We start from the raw sequence: 17,134 nt of genomic DNA, 5'->3' as shown, positions 1-17,134 counted from the left end.
GAGTTGCCCTACAGTGAGAGATTGGAGAAACTGGGCCTCTTCTCCCTTGAAAAGAGGAGACTGAGAGGGGACATGATCAAAACATTCAAGGTGCTGAAGGGAATAGACTTAGTAGATAAAGACAGGTTGTTCATCCTCTCCAAGGTAGGGAAAACGAGAGGGCACTCTCTAAAGCTTAAAGGGGATAGATTCCGTACAAACATAAGGAAGTTCTTCTTCACTTAGAGAGTGGTAGAAAACTGGAACGCTCTTCTGGAGTCTGTCATAGGGGAAAACACCCTCCAGGGATTCAAGACAAAGTTGGACAAGTTCCTGCTAAACTGGAACGTACGCAGGTGAGTCTGGACATATTTAGAGCACTGGTCTTTGACCTGAGGGCCGCCGCGTAAGTGGATTGCTGGGCGGGATGGACCACCGGTCTGACCCAGCAGCAGCAATTCTTATGTTCTTATTATGAGCCCACCAGCACAGACAAGGAAAAATGCTTGAGTATCTGAAAAAATTCGAGTAAAGCATTCTGAGCTCCCCTGGGAGAAATTGAATGAATGTGCACACAAATGGACAGTATATGCACACACTCATCTCTGCTTCAGGGCAGCTGTTAATATTCCATTTATTTGATATATCACCTGGTCTATGGAGTTTGCAAAAGTGATAAATGGTGTAAATTTGTGCGAACGGATTTCTGTGCTGCTGGGGATAGTTCTGGGTACCTCTTTCTATGCTTTTATCTATTTCTGGAGATTTGATATAGCCATTCAAATAATAAGGTCTAAGGATGTATATTTTAGGGTTTTGCATTCACGAGCATGCATCCAATTGATTTGGGCACTGAGCAGATTTTAGCAGGTAAAAAATGATTGCATGCATGTTCATCTATGAAGCAATGTATGGACAATCGATTTGCAAGCATAAAAATGTACATATACCTGCTAAAATTAGCATTTGCATTCCGACACCTGCATATATTGATAATATAATCAGCAAATAACCAATAACTGCCCTCACACTAATTTGTGGACAGCTTTATTCAATTTTCACATCATCTGTAACTCACAATTCAATCGAAACAAACATCAAATACTCCAAAGTGGCTACACAATCCCAGAGAGCTATTCAGTGACGAAACGATTTCCCTTTCATTTTGTACTTTTAATACATGATATAAGCATGACCCGTGGTAAAATCAGGCCACGCCTCCTCTCGTAGCATTGTCGCCTAAGAGTGCTACATTATTCACAAACTTCTCATCTCCCAGCCATATCTGATAGCAATGCTCCTCTCCACCCTACCCCCAACTCCTGCTAAACCACCACCTCAAAACCCAAGCACGACCCCACCAAGTCCACCACGACACAAAACAAAACACGTGGGGGGGGGGGAAGGGAAATTGCAACAGGTGCCACCCAATCTTCCCCTTCCCAGTTCCTCACGGGCTAATCCCTCAAGCCCGTCAAAAGTGTACATCAGTCTCTAACACAGCGCCTCCCACTGTTTATTTAGCTCTACCAATTGAGAATTCTGTTACATCTCTTCCACGTGCACCGTCCTACATAGCCTTCACTGCCCATGTCACCTCCCTTTATCCCTCCTTCTCCCCCCAAGCCATTTACACAGATCCCACCCGCAGGGGCTCAGCTCAGCTAATGTTAATAACCCCCCCAGATTAGTCTGTTGTGTTTCCCAATTCTATAAAAAGCGCCAAAAATTGTGCACACAATTTTGGTAGTGTATCCAAATTTTTCACACAATTTAATTAATAAGCTAATTAGCACTGATAATTGGTATCTTAACAAGCAATTATTGGCATTAATTATGAGGAGGTGCTGAAAAGTTCTCAGCCCAACCAAGAAGAGAATGACGTGGATGTGGTTGAATCAATGATCTGAAACAATGTCAAAACAGAGAATTTTGCTTCTGCAAAATTGGCACTAAATGAAATAAGATAACCCTCTTTTCAGCTACAGAGGCAAAATAATACCCAGAATTCATGAAGTTGGTTGGGCTGAAAACTTTTCAACACCCCCTCGTATGTAATAAAAGTAAGCCAAGTCTAGGACAATCAAGCCATCGTGACATCACTGAGGAAGTTGGCTCTTATTGGTGGAATGAGGCATTATGACGTCACAATCTCAGCTCTGGTTACCAGAGACTGAAACTCTTCACTCTACGAGGGAGTGTGGAAAAATTCTCAGCCCAACCAAGAAGAATATGGTTCAACCAATGATCTTAAAACAATGTCAACACACAGAATTTAATTTCTGCAAATTGGCACGTTACAAAATAAGAAAGCATTCTTTTCAGCTGCAGTGGCAAAGTAACGCTCAGAATTTAAGAAGTTGGTTGGGCTTCCCCTCGTAGAATCAATTAAGGGTTATGCATGTAAATTGAGGCCCAGGATATGTACTTAAAGTTTATGTCTAAGTCAAAAAAGGGGTCCCGGACATGGGTGATTCATGGATAGATCAGGGGAAGGGTTATAATATGGCTCCAGAAAAAGGAGGATGGATTAAGACAGGGGTGTCCAATGTCGGTCCTCGAGGGCCGCAGTCCAGTCGGATTTTCAGGATTTCCCCAATGAATATACATGAGGTCTATTTGCAGGCACTGCTTTCATTGTATGCTAATAGATCTCATGCATATTCATTGGGGAAATCCTGAAAACCCGACTGGAATACGGCTCTCGAGGACTGGAGTTCCCTACCCCTGTACTATAGGAAGATCCTTTCCATGGCTCTAGCACAGGGGGTAGGGAACTCCGGTCCTCGAGAGCCGTATTCCAGTCGGGTTTTCAGGATTTCCCCAATGAATATGCATTGAAAGCAGTGCATGCAAATAGATCTCATGCATATTCATTGGGGAAATCCTGAAAACCCGACTGGATTGCGGCCCTCCAGGACCGACATTGGACACCCCTGTCTTAATCCATCCTCCTTTTTCTGGAGCCATTTGGTAACCCTAACCAGGGATGTTCCTTTAAATTGCACACATGATTACAGAATTAGGACCTCTGCAGTTAAATTTGGCATGGGCATTTGCACCATGTGTCTTTTTGGTGCAAATGGCCATGTCTAAAGTTAGTTGCAGTTCCCAGTCACTATTCTAGAAACCATGCCTAACGTTAAGTGCGGCTTAAAGAATGGCACTTTTTCGCTGCCAATGTTTTGGGTACTGTGTATAGAATGCAGTTGGTAATGCACGCTTTAGAAATGAGTGAAGAAAAAAAAAACCCCCAAAACCCCCCAGCCAAAACATCAGGAAAACCTGGAAAATACGAAAACAAAACAAACGTGTTTTGGCCACACACTTTACGGGGTTAAATCCTAACACAGGCACCTGTAGTCTGGTAACAGTCTATCCAGTGGTTCCAAGGCCCCACTCTTGTAATTCTTTCATAAATAAAGTATCGCATTCTAAAATAATAAAATAAAAAATAAATAATAATAACAGTTTATATATCGCAGTACCGTGAAGTTCTATGCGGTTTACAAAAGATTAAAAGACGTTACAAATTGAATGAACTTAAGAGGTGAAGGAAAGTGGTTAATAGGTCAGGAGAACCGGATTGAGGAGAAAGAGATGTACGGATCAGCTGTCTAGATATTTCAGGAACAGATATGTTTTTAGGCGTTTCCTGAATTCCTCATAAGTAGTGGGCAATAGCAATTGTTCTAGATCTTTACCCCATAATGCTGCCTGATGTGAGAGAAGGGGTTCATGGTGTTTTTTCAGTTTACATCCTCTAATTGGGGGGGGGGAAACGAAGTTCAAGTGTGAGCTTCTCTTGTGTCTATTGGCTTGTGTCTATTGTGTTCTACCTCTTCCTCCAAAAGAATCGCATTCTACGTCTTCTTCCAAGGAGTCACTGTCCCGGGCACAGTCACGTGATCTTGTACTGGTGCATCTTTGACAGCCATCTTTACATTAACACGGCCAAAGAGCTATGTTACTTACCCTGTACACATTGTTCTACTTTGGGACTGGACAAAAGGTAGAGAAGACCTTATGATAATAGAATCCAGCCATGAGTTTGCATTATCATTTCATAAGGCAAAACAGAAGGTGACATATGCCCACTGCCATCCCTTAGATTTTGACAGAACATATTCATCAAAAAAGCATGTAGTCCCCTGAGCTCACAGCCATATGCTACAGGAAAATGTCACCAGTTAAAGATGTATTCATTTGCTGTTTTGAAAACTCTGTTTGATATTCATGCATTCCAAGTGTTTTGACCTAGATTTCTGTAGAGGCATTAGATCCAGCAATGAACAGGAAGCCAGGCAGCTGTTGCTTATGTAGTCAAAAGAAGAATCCAAAGTACAAAAAAAAAAAGAAGAATGGGGAGAAAGAAAAAAAAAAAAACCACCCCCCAAAAAAACATTTATTAATAGGTGCCAACATTTTGCACAGCCAATATGTTTAATCCCAGATTAGCTCATTGAAGCATATGGTTACGAAGCTTTATAGAAAAGAACACAGAAAAAAGTTGGAGGCGGCAAAAGTTCAGAAGGAAGAGAATTTGCACTTTTCTTCCCTACGTGGAAGCTTCGCACAATGGAAATGTTTGATTAGTTGTTAACTGATTAGTAACGGTGCAAAGCGTATTTATGGATCAGAAAACATTACAGTCTGATCTGTTATCATTAAAAGCAATCGGACGGTAACTTTGCAGAATCAGATTCTGCCAAGGCAAACCTACTAAACGAATACTTCTGTTCAGTCTTCATCTGTGAAGCACCAGGAGCTGGTCCACAACTTCAGACGGGAGATAACCAGAAAGACCCGTTTCAGGATTTCGAGTTTACGCCTAGTAGCGTCTACAACGAACTATCAAGACTCAAAGTAAACAAGGCCATGGGACCGGATCATGGAAACTCTGATTAAACAGAATCTTGACACAATCTTAAATGAGGATAACCTACGTGACCCCCACCAACACGGGTTCACCCAGGGTAGATCATGCCAATCTAATCTGATTAGCTTTTTTGACTGGGTTACTAGACAACTGGATGCCGGAGAATCACTGGACGTGGTATATTTGGATTTCAGTAAAGCATTTGATAGCGTCCCACACAGAAGGCTATTGAACAAGTTGAAAACGATGGGGTTGGGAGACACTCTAACTACCTGGGTTGGGGATTGGCTAAGCGGTAGACTTCAAAGGGTGGTGGTGAACGGTACCCCATCCAAGGCGTCGGACGTGATCAGTGGGGTGCCCCAGGGCTCAGTCCTGGGCCCGATTCTATTTAATTTATTCATAAGAGATATGACGCAAGGACTTAAAGGAAGGGTTGCACTGTTTGCTGACGATGCCAAACTTTGCAACATAGTAGGCAAAAGCGTATTACCTGACAATATGACACATGATCTACTACTGCTGGAAAGATGGTCAACTACTTGGCAGCTAGGCTTCAATGCTAAAAAATGCAAGATAATGCACCTGGGCAAGAGTAATCCGCGTAGAACTTATGTACTGAATGGAGAAACATTGGTTAAGACCACTGTAGAACGCGATCTAGGGGTGATTATTAGTGAGGATATGAAGGCTGCCAATCAAGTGAAAAAGGCTTCCTCCAGGGCAAGACAGATGATGGGTTGCATCCGCAGAGGTTTTGTCAGCAGGAGACCTGAAGTAATGATGCCGTTATACAGATCCATGGTGAGGCCTCACTTGGAGTACTGTGTTCAGTTCTGGAGACCACACTACCGTAAAGACATACTAAAGATTGAGTCAGTTCAACGAATGGCGACAAGGATGGTCTTGGGGCTCAAGGATCTCACGTATGAAGAAAGACTAAAAAAGTTGCGGCTGTACTCACTTGAGGAAAGAAGAGAACGGGGAGACATGATTGAAACGTATAAGTACATCACGGGACGCATCGAGTCGGAAGATGATTTCTTCAGTCTCATGGGACCCTCAAACACCAGAGGGCATCCGATGAAAATCAGGGGAGGGAAATTTCGTAGCGACTCCAGAAAGTACTTCTTTCACCGAGAGAGTGGTGGATCATTGTAATAGACTCCCATCGCAGGTGATTAAGGCCAGCAGCGTGACGGATTTTAAGAGGAAATGGGATATTCACGTGGGATCTCTAGGGGAGTAAACTCTGGGGGGCGGATAATTGGAATGGGCAGACTTGGTGGGCTATAGCCCTTTTCTGCCATCTTTTTCTATGTTTCTATACAGGACCGATCTGAACCCCCAAAAAAACCCAACCTAGTCAACGTGCACCTCAGTGAGTCAATCTTTTAATCTACAGTAGGGTGTCCGTTTTCCTTTAGATGGATACCTGGTAGTAATGTGCCTACATTTTTAAATTAGTATTATATTTTGATTATTGCGTTTTCTTGATTTGTTCGGCTGTTTTATGAGTCCTTTGTCTTGTTTTGTTTCATTTAACCTCCTCTTTTACAAAACCGTGAAAGCGGATTTTAGCGCAGGCTGGTGCGCTGAATACTCTGTGCTGCTCCCGACACTAATAGAGTTCCTATGCAGGCAGGGTGCTGAGGCTGTAGCTTTAGCCATTCTAGAAATCAAAATGTAGTGAAAGTGAGCCAAGTCTAGGACAATCAAGCCATTGTGACATCACTGATGAGGTTGGCTCTTATTGGTGGAATGAGGCATTATGACGTCACAATACCAGCTCTGCTTATCAGTGGCTGAAACTTACTTTTCACATTATTTATTTATTCAGTTTTCTATACCACTGTCCCAGGGGAGCACAGAATGGTTTACATGAATTTTTTTTGGTTCTCAAGAAGCATTTTCCCCTGTCCGTCCTGGTGGGCTCACAATCTGTCTAATGTGCCTGGGGCAATGGGGAAAATCGATAGGGAGTTATAAAATTAATAAAGAACCATAGGGAGGAGGAGGTTTTTGAGCCAATGAGGTAGCTCATGAATTCAGCCTGTTTGAAAGTTAATGAGCAGCGGAAGGCTGGGAGTCTGAGGCTCTTTCCTCCTTTCCTTATGGTATCCTTTGAGCTGAATATATTTTGATAATATAAAATTATAATGAAAGTTAATTCCTTTTAATTAGGGATAGGCAATTCCGGTCCTCGAGAGCCGGAGCCAGGTCAGGTTTTCAGGATGTCCACAATAAATATGCATGAGATAGATTTGCATCTCAAGGAGGCAGTGCATGCAAATCCATCTTATACATATTCATGGTGGAGATCCTGAAAGCCTGGCTCCGGCTCTCGAGGACCGGAATGGTCTACCCCTGCCCTAGGTGTTTGGAGTCCTATCATGTTCGAGAATCTATGATAGTTGCAAGTAGAATCGTAAGTAAATAACAGATGATTTGGGTGATAAGTGAGTTTGGTTAGCTAAATAATGCTATGCTTTTGTTTAGAGATGCCTTAACGCCATGTATGTGGCCCTGACGCAGTGGAAATAATATTGATTCCGCGAAACGCTGGCCTGCATTGGCATAAATGAATAATACTGGCACAAAGAGTAGGACTGAGAGGCAACAGTTGCTAAAATAAGTAAAAACATGATTAACTATCGGGTCTCTCGGAACTAAAGAGAAGTGCATTTCACATGTTTCTTGCTTGTCCTGGAATGAAATTCACAGCAGTCTAGAAAATAGCTGTGAAATAATTTTAAATAAGAGTTAGATAAAAATAATAAAAAAAGTATATAAGTTATAAAAAGTTGAATACATGTGGAATAAATAATATATTCAGGTTTTTTGTGGCTAATGACTGGAGCTTGGAGCAATACAAAACTACTATTCCAGTCTATGATAGGCAGGGCCGGATTTTCCTATAGGCTAACTAGGCTTCAGTCTAGGGCCTCAAGATCAAGAGGGGCCTACATTCAAATTGTTAGAAAAATTAAAATTACACTATTCTAAAAACAGTGAACACAAAACACTGAACCGAAAATAAGGAGAAATTCTACGCTTCGGGATCGGAACCAGCTCCGGCCGCAACGGGGCGCCGATTCGGCTTCTCCCTTTCTTTTTCTCGCCCTGGGAGGAGGATCGGGGAGGGAAAGACGTCAGTCCGGAAACAGCTGGGCAAAGCCCAGCCCCGCGGGGAGAAAGGCAAAACGTGGATCCGTCAGGACAGGGCGGCCCAGACTGGCATCGGAAGGGGGGTGGGGGGGTTTAATGGAAGGCAGGCAGGCAGGATGGCATGGGGGAGTGTTCAATGGAAGGGGGATGGGAGGCAGGCGGGCATCGAAGGGGGGTGAGGTGAGGAAGGACGCACTGGGGGCACTATGGACATAGGAAGGGGCAATGTTGTGTGTTATGTTTGATTAGTTATTGTTACAAGTACTATATACGGTGCTGAGAATAAATGTCCAAATAAGTGTTCTCAACTTTTTTTATTTGTTATCCGTGTCACATTTTTTATAAAGGTTAGTACCAATAACAACATGTTTCATTTAACATATTGATATATATCACAGTAATGATGTATTTTATTATCTCTCATGTAATTTACAAACTTAAAAATGGGAGGTGAAAGGGCCTCATAAGTGGAATAGCCTAGGGCCTCTTTTCTTCTAAATCCGGCCCTGATGATAGGACTGTGCGTAGGCTCCTTTTCTGAGGCCTTTTCCTGAATTTCATTTCTAAACAAAGTGTGGTGATTTGTACTTATCTTATTAAGTGAAAGTAGTACAAGAGCTGTTACAGGTAGTCCTGATCATCCCTCTAAAACTTTTACAAGCTCAGCATGCATATTTTTCCAACATCCCCAAACCCATGTCTGAATGAGCTGTTTGTTATTTTTGTCAATTAGTTGATAAGAAATTTCAGGATGTGTTCAGGTTTTTTTTTTAAATTTGCTTTTCCTTTTTTTCCCCAAACAATTGGATGCAGAAAAAAAAAAAAAGCAAAGCAAAAGGCTTCAGCCCTGTCCCTGTATTGTTTGGTCCCCACGCTGCTTCATTTCCTGCCGTTTGATCCACACATCCCTCTTTTGTTTTCCCAGTGCTTGGTCAACGCGTGTCGGTGCTGTGGTCACCATACAAATATTTTTTTGTCAGGCCCACTCCTCCCCTCTCCCCTCCAAACCGCTGCCGCTGATGGATGGCCGGCTTCCTGAGGACGGGAGGCTGCGGCCAAACTGCAACCACCCTCACAGGAAGAGATAGAGGGGCTGCGGGAAATCCCTGCAGCTGACAGATTGTGCATTTCTTTGCCTGTGGCAAGCAGTTTAGGTGTTTTATAAGCTCTAATAGAGTCTTCCGGTCGGGAGATCTGAAATCCCCAGGGTTTCTTGAAAAGAGCCAGCCCAAAGATGCCTCCACACACACATGTTCTCGGGGGAAGTTCTGGAATCAAAAGATAAGCCCTTTCCAGCTAGATTCGACCCCGGCCTTTTATGGTTTGAACTTTTCTGACCCCTCTGTTTGCGACTTTCACTTAACTCAGTCATCGTACTTGCCCGCCTTATCCAAAAAGAGCTCCATCTCGCTCCCATTCTGTATGTTACGCCCCCCCCCTCCATTTTTTTTGTAAATGTGGCCTCACAAGACCCCCCTCCTTTGCTTGTTATAAATATGGAAACTCATGAGCTAATAAGAGAAATGTGTTAAGGGGTCTGCGTCAAGCTCACCATCTTCTCACTCGGTGACAATTTGATATCCTGGGAGTGTCCGCGTTGGCTCCTGGAGCTGAAGCTGCCTTTCCCATTGGGTGAGCAGTTAAGGATTTTGCTCCATTACTACGACTATTACTATTTATTATTTCTAAAGCGCTAAAAGGCGTACGCAGCACTGTTCATTTTCACATACAATAGACGGTCCCTGCTCAGAAGAGCTTACGATCTAATTTAGAAAGGACATTTTGGGGTTGCAGAGATTATGATAAAGGAAATGATACAGTAGGTCTAGGTACCTGACAGATGCTGTGGTGCACATTTTACCACATCCGTATCTACGGCACCCTGCACGGCAACCTCGGGGGAGAGTGTAGCACATTGGTTAAAGTGACAGCCAGTGGCATAGCGAGGGTGAGTGGCGCCCCTCCCCCGAACCCCACCCCATCTGTTCCTTCTCCACCCCCTCCTGCCGTGTGTACGCATCTCTCCCCTTCCCCCGCGCCACAAGCAACGACCCCCAACCTGCTGCTCGCGCCACTGTCGGCTCTTCCTCTGATGTCACTTCCTAGGTGCGGGTCAAATGAGCGGCGTCAGAGGAGGAGCCGACGCTGGCGCGAACAGCAGGTTGAGGTTTCTGCATGCGCTGAAGACGTTAAAGAGGTATGAGGGAAGAGAAGCAGCGTGCGCACACAGTAGTGGGGGGGGAGGGCGGAGAGGAGGATTGCTGCCGGCGCCCCTACCAAGACGGTGCCCGTGATGGACGGTCCTCTGTCCCCCCTTACGACATCACTGGCTACAGCCTCATCACCCTGAGGTTGTGGGTTCAAATCCCTCGCTGCTCCTTGTGACCCTGGGCAAGTCACTTAATCCCCTCATTGCCCCACGTACATTATATAGACTGTGAGCCCACCAGGGAAAAATGCTTGAGTACCAGAATAAATTCATGTAAACTGTTCTGAGTTCCCCTGGGAAAATGATACAGAAATGTGAATAAATAAATAAATAACTCCTGCGTCATCTTTTGCTTGTTCAGCATGGGAAGTGGTGTTGTCATATCTGCCTCTTCTCTATATTAGGGCTACCATATTTTGCGTTGTAAAAATCTGGACACATGGCCACACCCTGTTTTGGAGGGCAAAAAAGCATTGAGTGATTAAGGGGCAACCCCTCCCCCCAATCCCTCAGTGAAATACAGTTAAATAGAAGCTTCTCACAAAATCTTAAACATGTTCAGGAGTGTTCCGCTGCCCTTGCACACATACACACACAACAAACATGTTTAAATGCGGATAGCGTAGCTGCTTTTAAGAAAGGTTTGGATAAATTCCAGGAGGAAAAGTCCATAGTCTGTTAGTAAGACATGGTGGAAGCCTCTGCTTCCCCTGATCGGTAGCATGGAATGTTGCTACTCTTTAGGGTTCCGGAACCTTGCTATTCTTTGAGATTCTGCCTGGAATCTTGAGACTCTTTGGGGTTCTAGAGTCTTTTGTTACTCTTTGGGATTCTGGAATGTTGCTACTCTTTAGGGTTCTGGAATCTTGTTATTCTTTGAGATTCTGCCTGGAATCATGAGACTCTTTGGTGTTCTAGAATCTTTTGTTACTCTTTGGGATTCTGGAATGTTGCTACTCTTTGGGGTTCCGGAATCTTGCTATTCTTTGGGATTCTGCCTGGAATCTTGAGACTCTTTGGGGTTCTAGAATCTTTTGTTACTCTTTGGGATTCTGGAATGTTGCTACTCTTTGGGGTTCCGGAATCTTGCTATTCTTTGGGATTCTGCCTGGAATCTTGAGACTCTTTGGGGTTCTAGAGTCTTTTGTTACTCTTTGGGATTCTGGAATGTTGCTACTCTTTAGGGTTCTGGAATCTTGTTATTCTTTGAGATTCTGCCTGGAATCATGAGACTCTTTGGTGTTCTAGAATCTTTTGTTACTCTTTGGGATTCTGGAATGTTGCTACTCTTTGGGGTTCCGGAATCTTGCTATTCTTTGGGATTCTGCCTGGAATCTTGAGACTCTTTGGGGTTCTAGAATCTTTTGTTACTCTTTGGGATTCTGGAATGTTGCTACTCTTTGGGGTTCCGGAATCTTGCTATTCTTTGGGATTCTGCCTGGAATCTTGAGACTCTTTGGGGTTCTAGAGTCTTTTGTTACTCTTTGGGATTCTGGAATGTTGCTACTCTTTAGGGTTCTGGAATCTTGTTATTCTTTGAGATTCTGCCTGGAATCATGAGACTCTTTGGTGTTCTAGAATCTTTTGTTACTCTTTGGGATTCTGGAATGTTGCTACTCTTTGGGGTTCCGGAATCTTGCTATTCTTTGGGATTCTGCCTGGAATCTTGAGACTCTTTGGGGTTCTATAATCTTTTGTTACTCTTTGGGATTCTGGAATGTTACTACTCATTGGGTTTTAGCCAGGTACTAGTGACCTGGATTGGCCACCGTGAGAACAGGCTACTAAGCTTGATGGACCATTAGTCTGACCCAGTAAAGCTATTCTTATGTTCTTATGCACACACACATACATGAATGCATACATCCTCATGTGCAAACACACATATGGATACACACAAAGACACACATACATGTACACACACAGACACAGTTACATGCACGCACACATACACACCCATATAGACACACTTGCTGTTTGGCAAAACTATTCCTGAAAGAAGCTTGGAAAGTCTGTGTAACTTTCTCTTATTCCCTTCAGAGCACCAGTGTTCCTGCACAGTGATCTCTCAAATGCTGGAAGTCATTACACTTTTTTTCCCTTTCGCATTATACCTCTGTAAATGTCAGGCATAACTACATTTGTATTTGCAGAGATGGTACCTCTATAAATGAGCAGAACTTTTCAGCTCCCCCGCCTCTCTCCCTTTGCCCAGTGTGCTTTCTGCTAATATGATTTGTTGAACAAATTGTTCCATTAATCTGGGGCTGTTTGACAGAGTGAGAAAGTAAGTGCCAAAGTGAGAAGATTCACAAGAATCGGAAATCTCCCTGCCTCTTTCTCAAGGTAAATAGTTATTATTTCAGGGTGTCAGACTGCCGAAATGGATGGGCTTTCATTCTCAGTTTGTAAATGTCACTTTCTGTCAGCCCATCAGGGTGACAAATGAGGTGTGGGTTATAGTCAGAGTTCATTTCCTTGACAAGGTTCTCTGTTGGTGAAGAGATCCCCCCCCCCAAAAAAAAAAAAAAAAAGTCAGACAAAAGAATTTTCATGAGCTCCGTAACTAACATGTGTTGGGTCCCAGATGGAAAATAGGTACAAACTTTGTCAGATTGGGGACAGACTGTGTATCCTTTTTTTAAAAAACGTGCTCAAACTCTGATTCTCAATTTGCATAAAGTGTTCTTCCTCAAGTTGCTGCTTATAGAACCATTATTACAACACCACCTCAGCATTTCTCAGATTTGCTTTGTTATGACCAAATTTAAATTCCATAACTAACTATTTTGGTCACACTGTCAGAGGAGAAAGATCATTGGAGAAGGACATTACGTTTGGGAAGATCGGAGGAACCAGGCAAAGAAGGCAACCAGCAATCAGATGGCTGGACATGTTGAAACTATGGGGATGACGCTGGAGGACCTTTCCGGAGTGGACTAGCATAAAACCGATCTCTTTTTAGACCTGCAATTCATCAAATCGCTACGACTCGAACACAAGCCGATGGCACCAAACTAACTAACTAGATCTGCGTCCTAGCCCCACCAGCTTTCCTGCCACGGCTCTTCAGCTTGTTGGCATGTTACAGCATGGCCATAATATTGGTTTGAATCATGTGGGCACTTTTCTCCTCACGCCATTCTTACAGTTTCAGTCTTGTCAGGCCATGTCTGTGAGTGTGCACTTTCCTTTAAAAGTGCATACACGTCTCCCTCCATATTCGGGGTTTCGTTGTCCGCGGTTTCGGTTATTCACGCTTTTTCGTGCGCAGGCTCCGCCCCCAAATTTACATCAAAGGAAGCTCCCAGCGATGCACAGAGAAAATCGATCCTCTCAGTGATGCACAGAGAAAATCAATCCTCTGAGCGATGCACAGAGAAAATCGCGGCACTTTCTTGACAGGAACAGGTAATTTTATTCACGGTTTTGTGTCTTTTTTGGGGCTTTTTACAGAAAAACAGTGAGTAACATACAAAAAAGTTATTTGCGGATTTTTTGTATTTGCGGCCATTCTAATCCTCTATCTCCGCAAATACGTAAGAAGAAGTGTACTCTTTCCCCAAGTATGCACACACGCACGAACCACCATGCATGCATGCACTATGGAAAGAGTTCATAGTAAATGGCACCAGAAAAATAGGCTGTAACCACTGCACCACATTCTCTTCCAATATAATATCGGAAATGAGTCAAGTATAGAACAATGAAGCCATTGTGACATCACTGATGAGGTTGGCTCTTAGGTATTGGTGGAATGAGGCATTATGATGTCACAATACCAGCTCTGGTTATCAGAGGCTGAACCTTTTCACACCATTTATTTATTCAATTTCCTATACTAGAATAGTTTACATGAATTTATTCAGGTACTCAAGCATTTCTCCCTGTCTGTCCTGGTGGGCTCACAGTCTATCTAATGTACCCGGGGCAGTGGGGGGATTAAGTGACTTGCCCAGGGTCACAAGGAGCAGTGTAGGGTTTGAACCCACAACCTCAGGGGGCTGAGGCTGTAGCCCTAACTACTGCAGAAACTTTTTGAAGAACCCTAGTAGAAAGGAAACAAAATCTAAAGTATTACTCACAAAAATTGTTTATGTATTTATTTTGATTTCTATCCCGTTCTCCCAGAAGCTCAGAATGGGTTACAAGTAGACATTGACGATCGTTTGAAAACAGATTAGTCATGCCAACAAATAGGTTACAGTAGACAATAACAGAACTTATTCTAGAGACCAGACTGGTCATAGCAAAGAGTACTAGGAGAAGTATATTGAGGAGGCAGTTTTTAATGGACCGATTGACGGAAGAGGAAAGTCTTTACTGCTCTGCGGAAGGTCATTAGTGAGTCTAGCGACCTGATCTGTGTGGGTAATCGGTTCCATAGCTGAGGTAGGAAATGGCCGTACTGATTTGGAGGGATCTCCCTGCAGGAATGCTGAGTCTTTGTTCTGCTTTGGAGCGGAGGGGGCGGTTAGTAGTGTATAGGTGTAGCTTGGATGCTACGTAGGCTGGGGTTTTTTGGTAGAATCTCTTATGTGTCATGACCAGGGTTTTGAAGATGCATCGCTTTTTGACTGGTAACCAGTGAGCTGCATAGAGCGCTGGAGTAATGGGGTCATGGTAGCTGAGGTTGTATAGGAGTCGAATTGCTGAGTTCTGGACTTTTTGGAGGCATTTTAGATCTCTTGCAGCGATGCCATTGAATAGGGAGTTGCAGTAGTCTAGTCTAGAAAGTACGTAAGCATATAGCAGTTGGGCTAAGTCTGTTTCTGGGAGGTAGGGTTTGATCCTTCGCAGTTGGCCTAGGTAGTAAAAAGATGTGGCAACTACCTGCGAGATGTGGACGGAGAGGGACAGGTAGCCATCCAGTATAATTTTAAGACTTCGTACCTGGTCTTTTGTTGTTAAGGGGGTGGATTCCCAGAATAGTGTTGGATGGGTGAAAGTAGTGTTCTTTTTCCTGATCAGTGCCTCACAGCTCCAGGTTCTTAGAGAATCGCATACGTCCAGGTCCACTCACAAATCCACATTAGTGTCAATTAATGCCAATCATGGATTGTTAGCTCATTAACTAATTTATCTACATGTAGATCTCAGGATCGTAGGCAGTTTGGGTGCCATTTGTAGAATCTGGAGGACAGTGCACACTCAAAGAGCATGCACCATTATTGGCAAATGACGTTTCATCAAAAATAATAATGCATACTTAATATTTATTTAAGTACTTATATGAGAAAACCAAAAAAACTCTGTGGAGTGACGATGTTCCCAAATGGACTTTATTTGAAAGTGTCAAAGTTCCAAAGGTACACTAAAATCATCCACATAAAATAATTCCATCCATATAAAAGTAAATCATCCACATAAGAGCCTTAAAGGACCTAGTCCGCTAGGGATACAGGACCCAACACGGTCCGCGTTTCGACAAAAAGTCTTCTTCAGGGGTCCCTGGGGGTCCTAGAAAGGTGAGTACGTGGGCAACAATTGTGTGGTGAACCGGAAGTGAGACACTGCTTGCATTTGCAATGGAAAGGAGTTTCTAAATGGACTTTATTTGAAAGTGTCAAAGTTCCAAAGGTACACTGAAATCATCCACATAAAATAATTCCATCTACATAAGAGCCTTAAAGGACCTAGTCCGCTAGGGATACAGGACCCAACACGGTCCGCGTTTCGACAAAAAGTCTTCTTCAGGGGTCCCTGGGGGTCCTAGAAAGGTGAGTACGTGGGAAACAATTGTGTGGTGAACCGGAAGTGAGACACCGCTAGCATTTGCTTTTTGTCGAAACGCGGACCATGTTGGGTCCTGTATCCCTAGCGGACTAGGTCCTTTAAGGCTCTTATGTGGATGTTTTACTTTTATGTGGATGGAATTATTTTATGTGGATGATTTTAGTGTACCTTTGGAACTTTGATACTTTCAAATAAAGTCCATTTGGGAACATTGTCACTCCACAGAGTTTTTTTGGTTTTCTCTGGATTTTCTTCTTTGTGGATATTTTAGGGTCAATTCCTTTTGGGTTTTTTTTTTTTTTTTTTTAAGTACTTATATGCCACGTGGTTTACATTCAGGTACTCAACCATTTTTCCCTATCTGTGCTGGTGGGCTCACACTCTATCTAATGTAGCTGGGGCAATGGGGGAGTAAGTTACACAAGGGTCAGTGTGGGATTTGAACCCACAACCTCAGACTCTAGCTATAACCACTGCGCCACACACTCCTCTGTTGATGCATGAATATGTTTTCTCTGTCATGGCACTAACAGGAATATAGCAGAGGAGCCTAATTATTAGGCCAGTGTCCTAAGAATGAGGGAAACCAAGTTCAAATCCTGTTGCTCTTTATAAGTCACTTCACCCTGCATGACTTCCACTAACATATTTAGATGGTAAGTCCTTAGGGGCCAGGAAATGCCTTCTGGGCCTTAAACTCCTGCTGAAAAGGTATGAGCTACGTCCAGATGAACACATGTTTCTTCTGTAATAAGTTGGAAAACATCATCCTTTAGGATCCTCGAGCATCTAACCTGTTCATTTTAGACATGGTTAGCTGCTTAATAACCCTTCAAAAATCTGCTAGATGTGGTAACACAATACACTTCAAAGCTTACAGTAGGGGCATATATTTTTGTCATTTATATATTTTTTATTTCTAGGAATACTATTTAGTGTGAAAACTCTGGAACAGCTGAATTGCCAGTCAATTCTCTGGCTATTTATGAAATATATACTATGGTTAAACAACATTAGTGCAGTAGCAAAGCTCTGGAGTTACTCAGAAATCCTACTCCATTCTGTGCCTATAAGGGATGTTCATGATAGAGAATGGCATGGGGAAAAAATGTATCACTGTTCCCGCCCCGTCCCCGTGAGCTCGTCCCCGTCACTGCCCCAAC

At 43.3% G+C, this 17,134-nt stretch overlaps 1 long non-coding RNA gene across 1 annotated transcript in view; it reads left to right on the top strand.

Annotated features, from left to right (window-relative positions):
- Window positions 1–280: 280 nt before the first annotated feature.
- The window catches only part of LOC117348609, a 61,377-nt gene continuing 44,523 nt past the window's right edge, over window positions 281–17,134 (top strand). The window contains exon 1 of the long non-coding RNA XR_004537008.1: window positions 281–335. This is a non-coding gene — a long non-coding RNA (uncharacterized LOC117348609). The remainder of the gene's footprint in view (window positions 336–17,134) is intronic.

This window comes from Geotrypetes seraphini, chromosome 14 (genome assembly GCF_902459505.1).
Source record: "Geotrypetes seraphini chromosome 14, aGeoSer1.1, whole genome shotgun sequence".
Taxonomy (NCBI): Eukaryota; Metazoa; Chordata; class Amphibia; order Gymnophiona; family Dermophiidae; genus Geotrypetes; species Geotrypetes seraphini.
The sequence above is the reverse complement of the archived record's forward strand: the minus strand, read 5'-3'. Positions and strand labels throughout refer to the sequence as shown.